This window comes from Lontra canadensis, unplaced genomic scaffold (assembly GCF_010015895.1).
Source record: "Lontra canadensis isolate GAN:19392208 unplaced genomic scaffold, GSC_riverotter_1.0 scaffold11, whole genome shotgun sequence".
Classification (NCBI taxonomy): domain Eukaryota; kingdom Metazoa; phylum Chordata; class Mammalia; order Carnivora; family Mustelidae; genus Lontra; species Lontra canadensis.
The window spans coordinates 12269954-12288303 of record NW_022631005.1 but is presented as its reverse complement, the minus strand read 5'-3'; the positions used below and the strand labels follow the sequence as shown (position 1 = coordinate 12288303).

The following is an 18350-nucleotide window of genomic DNA, read 5'->3' as shown; positions in this document are numbered from 1 at the left end:
TTAATATATCTGATTATAAAAAGGAAAATTAAATATCCAGGGGTAGGAAGCTAACTATGCTATGATACACACATAATGAAAAACAATTACTCTTCAACCATAATCTTGACTGATTTGGTTTTAAAATAAACAAACACAAGCACCCCCACAATTGTTTGTTCAATAAAGACCAACGCTTTCTGTCCAGCATTTAAGGAGCTTGAAGGTTGACACTCCTGTCCTCACAGCAAAAGAAAACCTGAACAAACTGAAAAAACAACTCTAAGATCTAAGATCTGTAAGAATGAGGTCTTAGGGCACAACTGTTTCTTCCAATATTAAATATACACAGGCATAAAGAATCACAGCTTACTGGAGCAGAAGCCCAGGAACAGATACTGCACTGGAAGCAATTCCAAAGTATGAAAACTTAAAACGCAATGGACAAATTGCTGGAGACTCAATATTGATTAAGTTTAAAAGTTAAAAACTCCAGGAGGGCCCAGTCTTAGGGAAAACTCCTTACTTTTCTGAGTTTTACCTCCAGGAACCCTATTAAGTTTGCAGAGAGGATTAGAAAAATATTTCCTCCTGTTTTAACAGGGATTCTATCCCTAACAAGGCTTGCCCACAAAGCAAGCTATTTCACCAGACCCTAACTGACCTGGGGAAGAGAAATAGCAAACTCAAGCCTCTTCTTGCCTACCTGACTCACCTAAAGGGGGTAACCAGTGTGTATTTATGCGGGGGGGGGGGGGTGCTGAGAAGTACCTGTACAGGTCATAGCCCAAGGGCAAAGACTCTCACACAGAATAAAATCTAAAATCTAATTATAGGAATATATAATGCTTCCCCTCCCCAAGATCTTCCTACCATATTAAAAGGGCTCCCGTATTAAAGCAGGGATTTACAAGTGAAAGAAGAATGCTCAGAGCCTGTTTATGAAATCTCTGGGAATTCCAAAGAAAATGATGGAGACAAAAGCAAAAACACAAAAGCAAATTTCAGCTTCTAACACCTATGGGTTAACAATAAACAGCAAACAATAAACACAGTCTACCTTTAAGCTGAATAAATACAAAAACCTCACACTAAAGACTTATTTACCTCAGTTCTTTATACACAGTACAATTCTGCTTAACATAATGTTACAAGGCATACTAAAAGAAAAAAAAAGGTACAGCTTAAAGAGACAGAATTTTGAAATTCTGTGACAAAAATTTTGATGTAGCAAAGATTTTTGAAATTAACAGACAGGAAGTATAGAACAACTGTGACTAGTATGTTAAGGGCTCTAATGGAGAAAAAAGGTAACCTGCAATTACAGATGGGCATTTTATAGCAAAGATGGAAATTTCTAAGAATGAATCAAAAATCATAAACATTAAAAGAGAAATAAAGTATGCTGCTATACTGTATGCTTAACAATATACACATGATTATAGCAAAAATGTCATAAGGAACTGGAGTACGAAATTACAAATACCCTGTTACATGATACTTTTACTAACCATTAAATGGTGTATTGTTTTTTGAAAATGGGTTTGGATTGTTCACATATGTACATAGCAATTGTACCAAGACCACTGAGAGAAATTTTTTTAAAAGTATAATATATCCTGGGAGAGAGAGGGAAAAGCCCTGAATAATGTAAAATGCTCAAAATAAGAGAAGGCAGAAAAAGAGTAGAGGACAAAAAAATAAACAAAGAACAAGGCAACAAAGGGAAAACAGCAATAAACCTGGTAGCTATTAATCCAACTATATCAGTAAGGACTTTAAATATCAGTTGTTGAAGTAAATACAACAAATGAAAAAGAGACTTCAGAATGGGTATAAAAACAAGACCCAATAATATGTGGTCTCCAAGAGACCTATTTTAAATATAATGAAACAGATGAAAGTACAGAAGAAGAAGGCAGACATATCAGGAATAAAGGGTAAAGGATAAAAGTTAATTCTCCAATAAGATATAATAATCCTTGTGTACACGCCTAATGGAGGATCAAAATATACGAAGTAAAAACGTGATAGAAATGTAAGAAGAAACTGATGAATTACTGTTACATTTGGAGACCTCAATATCTACTGGTAACTGATAGAAAATCAGGAAAGACATACCTGAATTGAACATGACCATCAGTCAAATGAATTTAATTGATATTTATAAAATATTGCATTCAGCAAGAACAAAATACACGTTCCTCTCAAACTCATATGCGCATTCACCAATGAAGACCACATTCTGAACCATATAATACACCTCACATTTGAAAGAACAGAAATTATATAAAGTACGCTCTAACATTATGATGAAATTAAACTAAAAACAAATAATAGAGACCAATAAAATATCATAAGAGATTAAACAACACATTTCTAAAAAACACATGGGCCAAAGAAGAAAAATCAAGAAAAATAAAAATTGGGAAGGAAATGAAAATGCACACGGAACTCAACAAAATATAAGAGATACAGCAAAAGCAGTACTTAGAGGACAACTTACAGCACTGAACACACATTATCAGAACAGGAAAAAAAAAGACCTAAAATATCAATAATCTAAGTTTCTACCTTAGGAAACTAAAATAAGAAAAGCAAATTCAAACCAAACTATGCAAAAGAAATAATACAGATTAGATCAGAAATCAATCAGGAAAATTAACAAAATAATTGGCTCAGTTTAAATTTAAAATTTATTGACATCTTGCCAGGCAAAGAACAAAAGATTTTAAAAAGACACAAATGATTAATATCAGAAATGAGCAAGACCATCAGTACTGACCCTATAAACCTTAAGATGATGATAAGAGAAAATTATGAACTATGCCCACAAATTTGATACCTCGATAAAACAGACCAATTCTTTGAAAGACACAACCTAATAAAATATATACAAGAAAAAATAAGTAATCTGAATACATTTATATGTACTAAAGAAGGTGAATAAGTAAATAACCTTACAAAACAGAACTTAACACGCCAAGATAGGTCCACTGGTAAACTCTACCAAACATTTAAGGAAGAAATGATACCAATTCTTTACAAATGATATCAAGTCTCTTCCAGGAAATAAAGGCGAAGGAACACATTCTAACTCATTGTATGAGGTAAGCATTATTCCCTAATAAGAAAACCAGATAACGACATTACAAGAAAGAAAAACTATATTCCATTATCTTCCATAAATACAGATGCAAGAATTCTCAACAAATTAACAAATTCAATCACAAGATGTATAAAAATAATTATACATAAAAAAATAAGTGGGATTTATTCCAGGTATGCAAGGCTCATTCATCATTCCTAAAGCAAATGATGTAATCCACAACATCAACAGGATAAAAAAATATTTTATCAAGAGATGCAGAAAAAACATTTCACAAAATCCAACACCCATTCAAAAATACACTAGGAATTGGAGAACCTGGATGGTTCAGTCAGTTAAGTGTACAACTCTTGATTTCAGCTCAGGTCATGATCTCAGGGTTATGCGATTGAGCCCAGCATCCAGAGGCAAAGCCTGCTAAAGATTCTCTCTCACCCTCTTCCTCTGCCCTCCCCCGCAGCACATTTACATACTCTGTCTCTTTCTCTCAAAAAACAAACAAACAAAAACTAAGTCAAACGGAAGCCAAAAAAAGAATGACTAGGAATAGAAGGAAACTTTTTCAATGGGGAAAAAAAAAATGAATAAATAAATAAATAAATCTAGCTAACACTTTTCATATTGAGAAACTGCCTGCTTTCCCACTCATCAAGAACAAGGATCACCACTGGTGCAAAATGTTACTTGAACCCATAGCTAATGCAGTAAGACAAGAAAAGGAAATAAAAAGTATACAGACAGGGAGAAAAAAAAAAAAAACGCTGTTTGCAGATGACAGATCATGTATGCAGAAAATCCGAAAGAATGTACACACACAAACTACTGAAGCAAAGTTCAAGATACAAAGTTAATATACCAGTGTCAACTGCTTTCCTATACACCAATAATGAACTGGAATTTGAAATTAAAAACACAGTACCATTTATATTAGTACCAAAAAAGAAAAATCCCACAATATAGATATAAATCTGACAACATACAGGTTCTACATAAAGAAAACTATAAAACTCTGATTAAAAAAAAAAACAAAGAGGAACTAAATAAATGCACAGATACTCCATTTAGATGCATAAGAAGACTCAGTATTGTTATTATGTCAGTTCTTCCAATCTTGATCTATAGATTCAATGAAATCCCAATCAAAATTCTCAAGTTATTCTGTCGATAAATAAACTGATGTTAAAGTTTACATGGAAAGGATAAAGGCACTGAAAAGCCAACACAATACTACACTAGAACAAAGGTTGAGATTGGAAACTACCCCACTACAAGACTTACTATAAAGCTAGGCTAATATATACAACTGACCTTTGAACAACCAGAGTTTGAACTACTTGGGTCCATTTACACACACTTTTTAAAATATACAAATACAGTACAGTACTGAAAGTGTCTTTTTTCTTCCCTATGATTTTCTTAATAACACCTTCTTTTCTCTAGATTACTTTAAGAATACAGCATATATTACATACTAGAAACCAAATACATGTTACAAACTGCTTATGTTATATGTAAAGCTTCCAGTCAATAGTAGGCTCTTAGTAGTTAAGTTTGGGGGTGGGAATTAAAAGTTATACACTCATTTTAAACTGTACAGGGGGTTGCAACCTGGGTTGTTCAGGGGTCAACTGCACAGTGTGGCAATGGTGGAAGGACAGAAAAATAAATAAATGGAACATAACAGAAAGTCAGATACAGACTCACATAAATATCTTTGACAAAGAAGATAATTCAACAAATAAAGTCTAATGGTACTGGAAAAAGTGAACATATGCGGGCAAAAAACTGAGTTGGCAAAGAACTTAAACATTTCACAATAATTAACACTAAATGGATAATAAATCCATAAGTTAAGTGTATCACTATACAACTTCTAAAAAGGAACATAGTAAAAAAATCTGTTACTTTGTGTTTGGCAGTGTTTTCTTTGTTTGTTTGTTTGTTTGTTTGTTTTTAGTAGGCTCCGCACTGGACTCCAATGTGGGGCTTGAACGCATGGCCTTGAGATCAAGACCTGAGCTGAGACTGAATCAGACTCTTAACTGACTGAGGCACCCAAGCATCCCTGGCAATGAATTTTTAGATACAACATCAAAAGCACAATCCAGGAAAGAAAACACTGATGGAGAGAATTTTATTTAAATTAAAAACTTTTGCCCTGTGAAAGACACTGTTAAGACAAGCCACAGACAGAAAAAATATTTGCAAAATACATATATGATAAAAGACTGGTATCTAAAACATACAAAGAACTTTGAATTTTCCTTAATAATAACATATCAATACTGGTTCATCAACTGCAAAAAACACATCACTCTAGGCAAGATGTTAACAATAAGGTAAACTGGGTTAATAGTAGGAAAGCTAGGCCAGTGGGAATATATGGGAATTTGCTGTACTCTCAGATCAATTTTTCTATAAGTCCTAAAACAGCTCTAAAAAATGAGTCTATTAATTTTAAAAAATCCAAAAAGAAAAACAAAGAAAGAAAGGATTGATCAAAGTCACAACCTTCACTTTTCCCTGCTGTCAATTATGGTAATCCCAAAACACATGGGAAAATACAGACCCAAACTCTACTCTTTTTAATGACAATTTGTGAAAAACCCAGGTGGGAACACAAACTTATGTGAAAATGAAATGTAAATACAAAAAAATAGTCACTTTCAAGTCAGTACAACAGGCAACCTATAAAATGAAGTAAAAATCTCTGTAGAATACAATGTATGGGCAAAATCTGCCTTGGGAGAATATGACCCTATGGGAATGTTTGCTAAACAATAATGTGAGTCAAAGGAAATATTAACTACTTTAAAAATATTTTAAAACTAATTCATCTGCTTGTTTTTATTCTTAAATTAGAAGAATAGAACATTTACATATGAAAGTAAGAATATATATGAGAACATGCCCACTAGACATGATTCAAACAACAGAGGTCTAATGGCTACTAGTTGCAACACAGCTTTTAAAGAAAATATTTTTGGGTTTTATCCATTTTAAAATAACTAAGACATACACAAATCTAAACGTGATTATTTTGGGAAAACAATGTAAGTTGACATTTCTAGGTCATCTATATAAAAAAAATGTACATTTTTATAATGGTGTCAAGATGAAAACATATGAGAGAAAGCGAAAATATACAAGTCCACCACTAACACACTTGGACCTTTAATCTTGCCAACTCTGACCTCAATCTTTTGGTTAAAACTTAATAGTAATTTCATTGCCATATTAATCAAAGAAGCAGTAAAATATCTAAAATTTTATTGTGTTTTTACTGAAGATGAGAAGGGACACTGGGAGAAGAATGTGATATTAAGGGGAAAAAAGAGATGAAAGAAAACTCTGGCGTTCCCAACAGATGCTTCTTTGAAGACAAGCACCTAGGAAAGAATCTGGAGTGAAAAGGAGGAATAAAACTGAAATAGAAGAAGGGGAAGAACTGTAAATTCCAGGTTTTATCTACATTTTTATTCATAACGTTCAACTTATATCTCATTTTCAAACTTAAGCATTCCATAAAACGTCTCATTGGTCAATCCTATTCAAACAGAATAAACAAGTAACAACAAGATCACTTAATAACCAGTATTTTAATTTGGGCTAGAATTCATCTTCAAAAAACTGAAGTGATAAGACAGTTAAAATTAAATGGAGACCTCTATCTCTCGCCTTCAAAAGACAAGGTTCTATACAGTAACAGAAGAAATTTACATTGGGAAATAACCAGGCACAGCAGATCAGAGTATCATTAAAAAAAAAAAAAAAAAAAAGTCAGGGGCGCCTGGGTGGCTCAGCTGGTTGAGCAGCTGACTCTGGATTTCAGCTCAGATCATGATCCCAGGGTCATGGGAAGGAGCCCCATGTAGGGCTCCGTGGAGTCTGTTTGTCCCTCTCCTTCTGCTCCTCCCCCATTCCCTGGCCCTGCTTGCTCACTCTATCACTAAATAAAATCTTTTAAAACAATATCAAATGTGATTCTTGTGCTGTTTTCACCTGGATCTCAGGCTTATGCCATGAACAGGGTTTCTCACAATAGGCACTAATGACATTTTTGAACTAATTCTTTGTTGTAGGTGGCTGTCCTATGCATTGTAGGATACTCAACAGCACCTGCAGTCTCTACCCACTGATTTTCAATAGCAATTCACCCTTAACAATCAGATATGTCTCTGGACATTGCCAAATGTCTCCTGGGGGTCATATTGTCAAAGCTGAGAACCACTGACTTAGAGGCAAGAGACTGGAAAATTCTTTTCATTGGGCTCTTATTAGCCCAAGAGAAAAGGCTTCCAAATAACAGCAAAAAAGTGGGTATCAGGATTCCCCCACCAAATATGCTGCAGAGAAATCTTCCCAAAGGTTGATCCATTAGCATTTAAGCAAGGCTCAGCCAAATTCAGAGAGCATGAAAAAGCTTCTTAAGGCTCTTTATACAAATTTGAACACACAACCAAGGATCACAAGATAGCTGAGGAAAGCCTCTAAGATGAAAGCCTTTAGAGCATCCTAACAGAAAGGATAACTTGGAGATAAGAAAGTAGGCAGAAATAAACTTTAAAATGTAACTTTAATTAAATTCATAAAGAGAAAAATAATCAGGATGCCATTTAAAAAAATGCAGAGATCAAAAAAAGTACTGGAAATTAAAAACAAAACAATAGAAATTAAAGTCTGAATGTTTAAAGAAATCAAGTAAGTATTCAAGAAACTGTAAAGCAAAGGACTGGGAGAAGATCAAATATGGGAGAGAAGAAATACATCTAAGAATATAATGTCTAATTGCAATTTCAGAGCCAAAAACACAGGCAAGGAAATCAGAGCAGAAGTATCTGAAACCTTCTCAGAACTAAGGAATACAAGTTGCCAGACAAAAGAACCCATGAAATGCACAGCAAAGTGGATGCCTATAGACTCACAACTCACCTCACATCACCGTGATATTTCAGAACACTAGCTACAACAAAGGAATCTTCTATAAGCTTCAAACAAAAAGGGTACAGGAGGGCGCCTGGGTGGCTCAGTGGGTTAAAGCCTCTGCCTTTGGCTCAGGTCATGATCCCAGGATCCTGGGATCGAGCCCCACATCGGGCTCTCTGCTCAGCAGGGAGCCTGCTTCTCTTCCTCTCTCTCTGCCTGCTTCTCTGCCTACTTGTGATCTCTCTGTCAAATAAATAAATTAAATATTAAAAAAAAAAGGGTACAGGAGCTTCCACTAGGAATAAAAAAGTGAACTGCAAATTGTTGAAAATACAGCTTCAAACTTTATATCAAACACTAAGGATTACTTTGCAATTCTGAAGAAAAACATTTCCAACTTAGAATCCTACACTCAAACTAAGTTAGGGCAACCTAAAGACATTCAGAGGTACAGAACACCTCAAAACATCTGCCACTTAGCTACTGGAGACTGTGACCGAACAAAATCAATTATTAATCTTAATAGATAACTATTAACCCTTTAATGATGATAACCTAAGTTAAAGAAATTCTAAAAGCGTGTACTCAAACAAAAGAAAAAAAGATCCCCAAAGAAAATTCAGAGATGCAAAAATTAACACAAGCAAAGAATTACATGGGATGTAAGAGAGGATACATCACAGGATAGAGACAAGTTGCATGAGGGGCAGCCATATCAAGCAGCCAGCCTAAACTGGAGATCAGAATGTTCTAAGAGAAATTCTCAATGATGGTTGAACTAGTTGAACAACAACAACACAAACCAACAACAACAACAAACAACAATAAAAACTTCTGAACCTGTGGAGAGGAGATGCTGATAACATGCAGAGTTTGGGGGACTGAATTAATCATAAATATTGAGAAACTATACAGACATAGAATGGTTATCTACCAAAAACTAAGGTATCACTGGAATGCTGGGAGAGGGCATGGGTATTTGTGGGAAAAACCTAAATTTACACCATCCACAGAGGAAGTCAACAGATAGTACCTAAAATGGAAAGATTAAGTGGTAGCATATGTTACTTGGAAATATGGAGTTAAATACCAAAAAATCAGACCAAAAAAGTATAAAAACTGTTTTCCCCAGAGATGGGGATATGGGGGCTTTAACAGCCACCCTGTCCAACATCACACCCTCCTGGGGCTTAGGAAGATGTGGGGATAAAGGCCCAACCATTTCTGTCCACCATGGTACAACTCTGGTGGGACACACTCTGGAGAATAAACTTGTGATAAAATAAACTTGTGATAAGTTAAACTTGTTTTTAATAAGCCATGTAGAAGTAGTTAATATTTCAAGAACATGTTCTTTTACATTTTAAACTATTTAAACTTTTACATTTTACATATAATAGTTTAAACTATTAACTCAAAAACTACTTGAAACTTTTCTAAATTTTAACTAACTTGGGGGCACCTGGATGACTCAATTAAGCGTCTGACTCTTGATTTCAGCTCAGGTCATGATCTCAGGATTTAGTTAGAGCCCTGGATGGGCAGACCCACAGACTGAGAAAACAGAAGGGCTGCGCTGCTGGTAGCTTTCCTAGGCTACGAGGAAAAAAAAAAAAAAAAAATCAAAGCACAGGACCCACCGAAAGTGGGATGCAAATATATCATCACCCAAATTAAGTTGAGATCCTAAGAGCAACATCATCAGGATCAGGGAGAAACTAGATGGAAAACAGAACTCATATGACTCATGACTTGAAGCCCTGCTAACTAGTGCATGCGTGTGTGTGTGCATGCGTGCATGTGTGTGTGTATAAAACAAGTAATCTGAAGTCGAACATGAACTAAGTGACTTGGGACTGGTAGCATGCATAATCAACTTTCCCAGGAAAACATGCCTTCCTAAAGTACATACCATAATCCTAAAACTTAAATAATCCTGTAATTTTTCATATCCAACAACTCGGACATAGTCACACAAGGAAAAAATCATGAACCAGCAGAAACAGACCCTTAAAAAAATTAAGAAACTGAAATTATCAGTTAAAAACAACAAAAAACCAATACTGGGCCAACAAAAGCCACAACTGTAATTTTTAGCAAGTAGTTAGAAACAGTAAAAAATTGGGTCATTTACTTCTTAAAAAGACACTGATCCAGAGATTTAAGCACCTCAACCCAAAACAGGAAAAAGAATTCTATCCAAAATATCATAAGGAAATAGCAGAAAACTTAAAGAAAACATTTTTTAGAGATTTCTTTCAAAGCAGCAAGTATTAGATTAACAGCTGACTTCTCAAATCACTAATGGAAGCTAAAAAAATTCAAAAAGCAAAAACCCATAGTGGAACGTTATCTTCAAGATTCTGAAAAACAACCAAAGTCTACAGTTTAAAAGACCCAAAACATTCTTCAAGATTGAAGATGAAACAAGACACTGTAAGGTAAGCAAAAAATTAAGATAACTCGCCTTCGGTACAACTGTATTAAAGATACTCTAAACAGTATTAAAAGCAAAACAAAAAAGATTTTCAAAGAAAACTGAGAGATGCAAAAATTAATGAAGACCGAAAATGGTAAAAATACAGGCATATGTAACTGAATGTTGATGGTAAGAACAGTACTGTCCAAGAGAAATACAATACCGCGCATATACATAATTTAAAATTTTCTAGTATCTACATTAAAAAAGGTAAAATTAACCCTCCTACACTGTTGGTGGGAATGCAAGCTGGTGCAACCACTCTGGAAAACAGCATGGAGGTTCCTCAAAATGTTGAAAATAGAACTACCCTATGACCCAGCAATTGCACTGCTGGGTATTTACCCTAAAGATACAAACGTAGTGATCCAAAGGGGCACGTGCACCCGAATGTTTATAGCAGCAATGTCTACAATAGCCAAACTATGGAAAGAACCTAGATGTCCATCAACAGACGAATGGATAAAGAAGATGTGGTATATATATACAATGGAATACTATGCAGCCATCAAAAGAAATGAAATCTTGCCATTTGCGACAACGTGGATGGAACTAGAGGGTATCATGCTTAGCGAAATAAGTCAATCAGAGAAAGACAACTATCATATGATCTCCCTGATATGAGGGAGAGGAGATGCAACATGGGGGGTTAATGTGGTAGGAGAAGAGTAAATGAAACAAGTTGGGATTGGGAGGGAGACAAACCATAAGTGACTCTTAATCTCACAAAACAAACTGAGGGTTGCTGGGGGGAGGGGGGGTGGGGGGGGGTTATGGACATTGGGTAGGGTATGTGCTATGGTGAGTGCTGTGAAATTTGTAAACGTGGAGATTCACAGACCTGTACCCCTGGGGGACAAAAAAATATATATATATATGTTTATAAAAAATAAAATTATAAAAAAAAAAGAAATAAAAAAAAGGTAAAATTAGTTTATTATAATTTCAACATGCAGTTATAATAAAAAGCTAAATTATTCTATTGTTTTCATACTAAGTTTCAGAAATCTGCAATTTGACATTTATAGAACATGACAATTCAGGTGCTAAATTGTCATCAGAAATGTTTGACCTTTATTTTTATAGTTTCCAATTGAAAAGTACGTTTACATATCCAAGTTGTTCCAAACATACTTAAGGGCTTTTCAACAACCAAATTAAGTATCAATTTTCCAAATTTAAATTAGCAATACATAAAACTAAAAATTCAGTTCCTCAGCAACACTAACCACATTTCAAGTTGTCCATGACCAGCCACAAGCGAGCTATGGTATAGAAACTCTTACTCTGAGTTAAAATTACAAATAAATTTAAAATAATACTAATGGCATATAAGCCAGTAAAAAAATGAAATGAAGAGAAAATCATCCAGGAAGCAAGAAATGTTCCAAGCACACAGAAAATATTTGCCACACTGGTCAAATCTTTAAGTAAAACATAGACACCAACAGAAACACTGTGGTAAAGAAACGACATTCCACACAAGAAACTGAAATAGCCAATAAATTTTTTACAAAATGCTCAAAGTCATTAATAACCAGAGCACTGTAAATTAAAACAATAATAAGCCACATTCATCATGTGGCAAAAATGAAAAATGTCAACTGTAGGTGACACTGTTGAAAAAAGTTATGTATCATATACTGTTGGTAGGAGTATAAATTGATCTATTTTGGGAAAGTTTGGCATAATCTACACCGTACAAAAATAAATGCTATGTGCATAAAAATACATGCATAAGTACATTCATAGTAGGATCGCTTATAATTGCTAAACTCTAGACACAATCCAAATGTCCATTAAACTTAGACTAATTAATTGTGGTTTATTAATAAAAGGACTTACTACACACCACTTACTACAGACATTACTATATAAAAATGAAAAAAACATGTACTACAGCTAAATGCACTAACAAAGTTAAATACTGATGCACAAGAGGCAAGTAGTACATAATGTATAATCTTTTCACATAGGTAAAATATAGGCAAAATTCATCTACATCGTGTAGGAATGCCAACATCGGTGGTTACAAAAATACTTGAAATAAAAATAGGAAATAATTACAATAAAAATTCAGTTAGTGTTAACCTCTGGAAGCGGTGAGCATAATATTCAAGAATGGATGGGGGCAGGAGTTGGTCTCCAATGCCAAGAATGTTCTAGTTCTTGACTTTGGTAGTGATCACCAAGGTGTTGACTTAGTAATTATTCATTATACTACATACCTATGATTTGTGCATTTTTTGCATATTTAGTATCTTAACATAAAAAAATTTAAATGTTACTGAAGGCACTTATATTGCTTTGCTCTAATTTTTTTTCTTTTATAAAGTGGTAAATGTTGCAATACAAACAAAATTTTAAGGCACAAGAGTCTAGTTTTTAATTCCGTTTCATAAACTACACACAAGAAAGAAGCACTAGGCAATAGTGTATAAATAGGGTCCACTGCCAAAACATAAGTAAAATGTAGAGAAGTAGCAACTTTAATTGACAGCGTATTCCTAAAGAACTCATTACAGAATTAAATAATACCAATACAACAAAATGAGAAATTTTAGATTACTGGTCTTAGAAGAAACTATAAAGAGTGATCATCTTTCAAAGTACTTTTACCAAAGAAGATAACTGAAAGACAGCAATGGCTCTAGCTAAGATTGTATGAAATGAGTATGAAAAAGAAATGGTGATATTTTACTAAAAAAAAAAGAAAGAAAGAAAGGCTTACTAATGTAAATTCATTAATTCTTTAGTAGTTTAAATTATTATCTTATGAGGGAAACATTTCCAGAAAAAATAGGTGGCATTTAATTGAGAAACCATCTGAGACTAGTAACCAAAGAAACTTAAAACAAAATGCCCACTTAAAATATCTCTCATCTACACTAGAGAAAGAGAATTTTATGTCCCTTCTCTATAAACCGTAACAACATCGACGACTACACCATCCCATATCCCTTTTCTCAGAACAAGCAGAAGCATTGTGCTGCAGCAACAACGCCAAGATATGGGAGGGAAATTCCATTCAAGACTTCCCAGCTTGCTCCCTCCTCCCCAAAACCACTCCAGAATTCCAAGGAGCATAGCGAAGTACGGAAAGATGGTCATAATACCCAATGCAAGTAATGCATCTAATGCCCGAAGTTGTCAAAATTCACACACGGAGCTTTTCTCTCCTCCTGCTCTGAGCTGAAGAAATAGTCAACAGTCATCTGCAGAAGCTCCACAGATCCCATTTCTTTTTAGCAGCAGGATCAAATTTCCTCATCACCACCGGGTGTAGTCAACACCCGCCAGAGATCTGCTCTCTTGAGGAATCCCTGCAGGCGTCAGGGATTCGTCAACAGCCCCACAGGAAGGCCACGAGACAGGAGGGGCCTGCCTGGCCTAGACAAGCCTGCCCCTTCCCGCATTTCCAGTCTCCGCAACCTTCGGTCCTCATTCTTTTCGATTTGCCTTTCGCCACTGGCGACCCTGGCTTTCGTTTTCAGGCTAGACTGCCCCATGTTACCTCTCACAGAAAAGTCTGCCTTTACCAGGGCAGAGCAGGAATCTAGCGACAACAGGCACCGCTTCATGGCCCACTCACCGCGTAGTCTGCTCAGCTTCACCTGCTACTGCCAACGGTACACCACTTCTCCCGACATTCCCCGCGCACGCACCGCGTCTCCCACCCCGCCCCACTCCCGCCCAAACACGTGACTTACTTGCGTCTCCGTCCACGCCCACTTCCGTTCCTCCGCTTTCCCTTGGGAGAGAGGAGGGGGGCACGGGGTGTTAAAGAGTAGCGACTTCCTCCTACTCCCCGCCCCCGCCCCTCTACCCCCTGCTACAATGTCTTCCGGGTCGCAAGTGCCTCGGAGCCTTCTGGGAAACCATATCATTTCCTCCCCTCCCCCTCCTCCTGCCTTCAACCAACCAGCCTCCCGTCAGGGAGGGACATGCGCAGTGAGAGCCTCCCGTCTCTTCTACCCGAACCCCCCCTCCCCCCCCCCAGCAGAGAGACCCCAGCAGCAGCAGCAGCTGATGATGAAGAGAGAGGCAGTGGCAGAGGGGGGGCACCTTTTATTTCTATTTTTAAAGGGACAGGACACTAATTTTACCCCACTTCAACCTTGAATTGAGGGGGGTGGGGGGAAGGCGGCTGAGTTCCTTCCCCCACCCTCCAGCCCTGAGACCTGAGAGGGGGATTGAGCCTGAGAAAGAAGAAGAAGGAGTTTCTTCTTCTTCGAAAACCCCCATCCACGACTCCTACCCCCTCACCCCTCCACTAGCCTCCCTCCCGAGCCCCCTCCACCCTCCTCCTCTTCGGCCGTGAGAGGAGGAGAGAAAGAGACCAAAAGCCTCTTAGCAACACAGACCCTTTGCTGCTGCTGTTGCTGCTGCTGCTGCTGCTGCTACTGCTGCTGCTGCTTGGCCCTGGCTGGAGACATCTCACTACACCCAGGAGCAGCCACTTCCCCAGCTCTCCTCCTCCTTCGCCTCCTCCTCCTCCACTCCCCCCCCTTTATTACCCTTTGTGTCATCCTCCACAGCTCCAGGGAAGGCACTCAAAAGTGGGGGGCAGGAAAGGTAAGTGTGTCTGTGGGGGCTTCATTGCCTTCCTCTGGCTCTGACTTTAACTCCGGGGCAACAGTAGCACCAAACCACATACGCAGTGGAGCTCCGGGGTGAGGAGGGGGTGGTGCTGGGGGGGGCGGTGAAGGAGGGGTTGGAGTGGGGAGGGGTGTGTGAGGTGGGTGCCCATCCTGTCAGAGGAGGAAGGGCACTTTTATTTTTATTTGCTGTTGTCAAAAGTGGTTTCTCTTCTCCAGCTAACATCTGATTGTGTCTTGCTCCAGTGGGGGAGAATACAAAAACAACCCCCTCCTTCCTCCAATGAGGCGCCAGGGAAAGAGACAGAAAGAGGCACACTTTCTAGATGTCACTTGAAAAAATTCATTTGGAGAGCTTTTTTCCTTTTTCCCCAGGAAAAGCTCCACTGCATTCGTTTCTGAGTGGGAAAATGTCGGGATTTGGATTGTATTGGAACTGCTTATCCATTTGTAGACCTGAGTGTTTTCCCCTTTTTGGTTCTGTATATGGTTTGGAAATTGACTTAAGTGTTGGAACAGACTTGATTGGTTTTTGCTTTCTGGGTTTAATTTTCCTTTTTTTTGTTGTTGTTGTTGTGTCTGACTTGCATGGAAGATTTCAAATTTTTAGTTGATAGAGGCCTTTGGTTAGGTTTTGACTTGTATTACTGCTTTTTTTTGTTAAATGTTTGTTTCATATATTAGCATGTAAAGTTCAAAGCTTAAAATGCTCAGTTTAAATACCTCCGGTATTATCTCTCCCTACATACGTTCTTGATAATTATTTTCCATAAGATGAGAATATTAGCTATTTCCTAATTAATCTGGGTATTTTTCTAATCTTTGTAACTTGTCTGAACAAGTAATCCCCATTGAAAACTTTATGTTGTTCTGGCTTCATGGAAGGCCAAACCTCTCCATCAATAGTTTGCCGGATTGGTACCACTTTCAGTTTTAACTGAATTATTTATTTAGTGTTGTAAATTGAGATGAGCTTTTCATCTCTTGGGGTACCGAACCAAATTGATCACTGTATGTGAAAGAACACAAATTTCTAAAATATACTTTCATGAGTCAAATAATGAAGATGTACTTATTATATTCACTGTAGTTAGACAAAAATTGAAAGATAAATCCAGATTTCGGTTTATAGAATAACAGTCTTCATAAAAATCACTATGGCTTTCAAAATCAGTGCTGTATTTTATTTCACAAATGCTAGAAACTATGTTTCCAGTGTAGGCCTTTTACTAGGGCTTACATTGGAAAGTGGCATTTTGTTTCATACATGCATTTCTTTATCCTTTCCTTGAAGATGGATGCACACATACATATATACACTTTCTCTCTCACGCACACACACTCTCTCTGTCTCACACACACACACCCTTTTTTGTAACTGCATTGGTATCTCTGATCCCATAATTTATGTCAGCAAAAAATATTCTTTTGTAAAGCAGCAATTTTATGATCAGACTGGTAATATGAAAATAGCAATTTGATCAAATAGAAAGGAATGAAGAAAAATAAATCTAGATGGATATTTGACGTAAATATTATTAAAACGTGGTAAGACTTTTTAATTTTTATTTTCTTGATGGTAAAACCAAAACATAATGATGCTTCTATTTTAGTGGCAGAAATGCATTGCAACTGTAGAAACTTGTTCTGTAAAATTTTCATTAATGTGCGCAAAAGTAGACGTTTCAACACAAGGGGGAAAAGCTGTATAGCAATAAACAATATGGTCTTATTTCCTTCCTTTCTGTCATCAATTTGAACAGTTTCTTACCTTCCGCTGAGGTGTAATTGGTGCACTTCAGAAGAAATCTGTGTCAAGTTCAAGTTTTTCTCCCAACATCAATTTCAGGTCCACCTAGGATTTCTCGTCCTCACCCTACTTCCTCAGCAACCTTAACATAAGAGGGAGAAAGTAGAACTTAGTGAAGAAATCAATTTTAAGTAAAGCAAATTGTGTATATAATTGGAAGATAGTTGCCCCGTCGGCAGCTGAGTGAAAATTTACAGTCTTGACGATAATACCTTTACTTAAGTTGTGTCTGCTTTTCTTTTGAAAATGTTCCTATATCCCACCACTCATAGGGTAATTCTGTGTGGTTTGAGGTTTCCAGACTTCCTCTAAGTTGGATAATGATTTATATTTAGAAAACCCTTTTTATTATGGCTTATATTTTGAATATGAAGACATTTTAGGATTGTAATTTTCATCTAAGTGATATCTTGGAGATCACTTTATCCAGCTCTTCATTTTTCATATTGCTGAATTTCAGAGAGCTTGAGGAACTTGCCTAGGTTCCAAGGCCTCTAAGTGGGCAGAACATGGACCAGAGAACTGAGGTCTCTGGACAGTCACTATGCCATACGACCTCATTCTTAGGAGGTCGTGAATGAGACTCATTCACAATTTTGTGTATAGCACTTAGGGATTTTATATGGAGGCATATTATTCTAAGAATATTTAGGTATATAGCTTTAAGCTAAAATTTTGTCTATTTATAACTCACTTATTTGTTGTTGATTTAAGAAGTACTGATTTCTCTCATTCTAGATAGTTACTATTATGAGAATTATTTCAGCTTCCTCTTATGCTTATTTTTTCTCTGCACTTCTAATTAATAAATATACTTCTTACTTACTTCTTACTCTTGGATTAAAGACATGTATATAAGAATGATACATAATGTATTATGAATGTTTACCTGTTAGTCTTGCTGTGTGAACCACTTAAGACTAAGGATTCTTGTCTTGTTAACATTTTATATCCCTCACAGCAGTGTCTGGTGCACAGTAGGCCCTACTGGTTATTTGTCATAATTGATAATAGAGTTAGGCATATTTAAATTTCTTTACTCCCATATGTGGAATTCGTTTCCTTTCTTCATTTTTCTTTCCTACAATTTCTCCACTACCATGATTTTTTAAATTTGTTTTTACTGTAGCTCTCACTTTTTCTGTCAGCCAAAATAAATCCTGATAACAATATAGTATTTATAGAAAATAAAAACATATTCCCTTTAATCCTTGTACAGGATGCAATTTAACAAAAATCATTTATTTTTAGTAAGAGATTTCCAAAAAATTCCTATTAAAAATATACTGGCAAAAGTTCAAGATACACTTAAATTTCATTTCATTGAATGCCTAGTGCAATAGGATATTGGAATGATTAGGCCACTTTTACCAGCTCTATAAAGCAACTGTTACTTAGGTGACATGTTTCCCTGACTTTGTTTTTTTGGTCCTTACCCAGACACTTACC

General features: G+C 36.4%; 1 protein-coding gene and 1 long non-coding RNA gene across 5 annotated transcripts in view; one reads left to right on the top strand and one right to left on the bottom strand.

The window, feature by feature from the left end:
- Positions 1–14222, bottom strand: part of ORC4 (origin recognition complex subunit 4) — a 97407-nt gene extending 83185 nt beyond the window's left edge. For 3 of the 4 annotated variants that reach the window (XM_032856113.1, XM_032856112.1, XM_032856111.1), the window contains exon 1: positions 14204–14221. The gene's annotated coding sequence lies outside the window, so the exon portion shown is untranslated. Of the gene's footprint in view, positions 1–14203 lie in introns of all 4 variants that reach the window. The other variant, XM_032856110.1, reaches the window with a different exon arrangement.
- Positions 14223–14451: 229 nt separating this feature from the next.
- Positions 14452–18350, top strand: part of LOC116866868 — a 213582-nt gene continuing 209683 nt past the window's right edge. The window contains exon 1 of the long non-coding RNA XR_004382494.1: positions 14452–15068. This is a non-coding gene — a long non-coding RNA (uncharacterized LOC116866868). The remainder of the gene's footprint in view (positions 15069–18350) is intronic.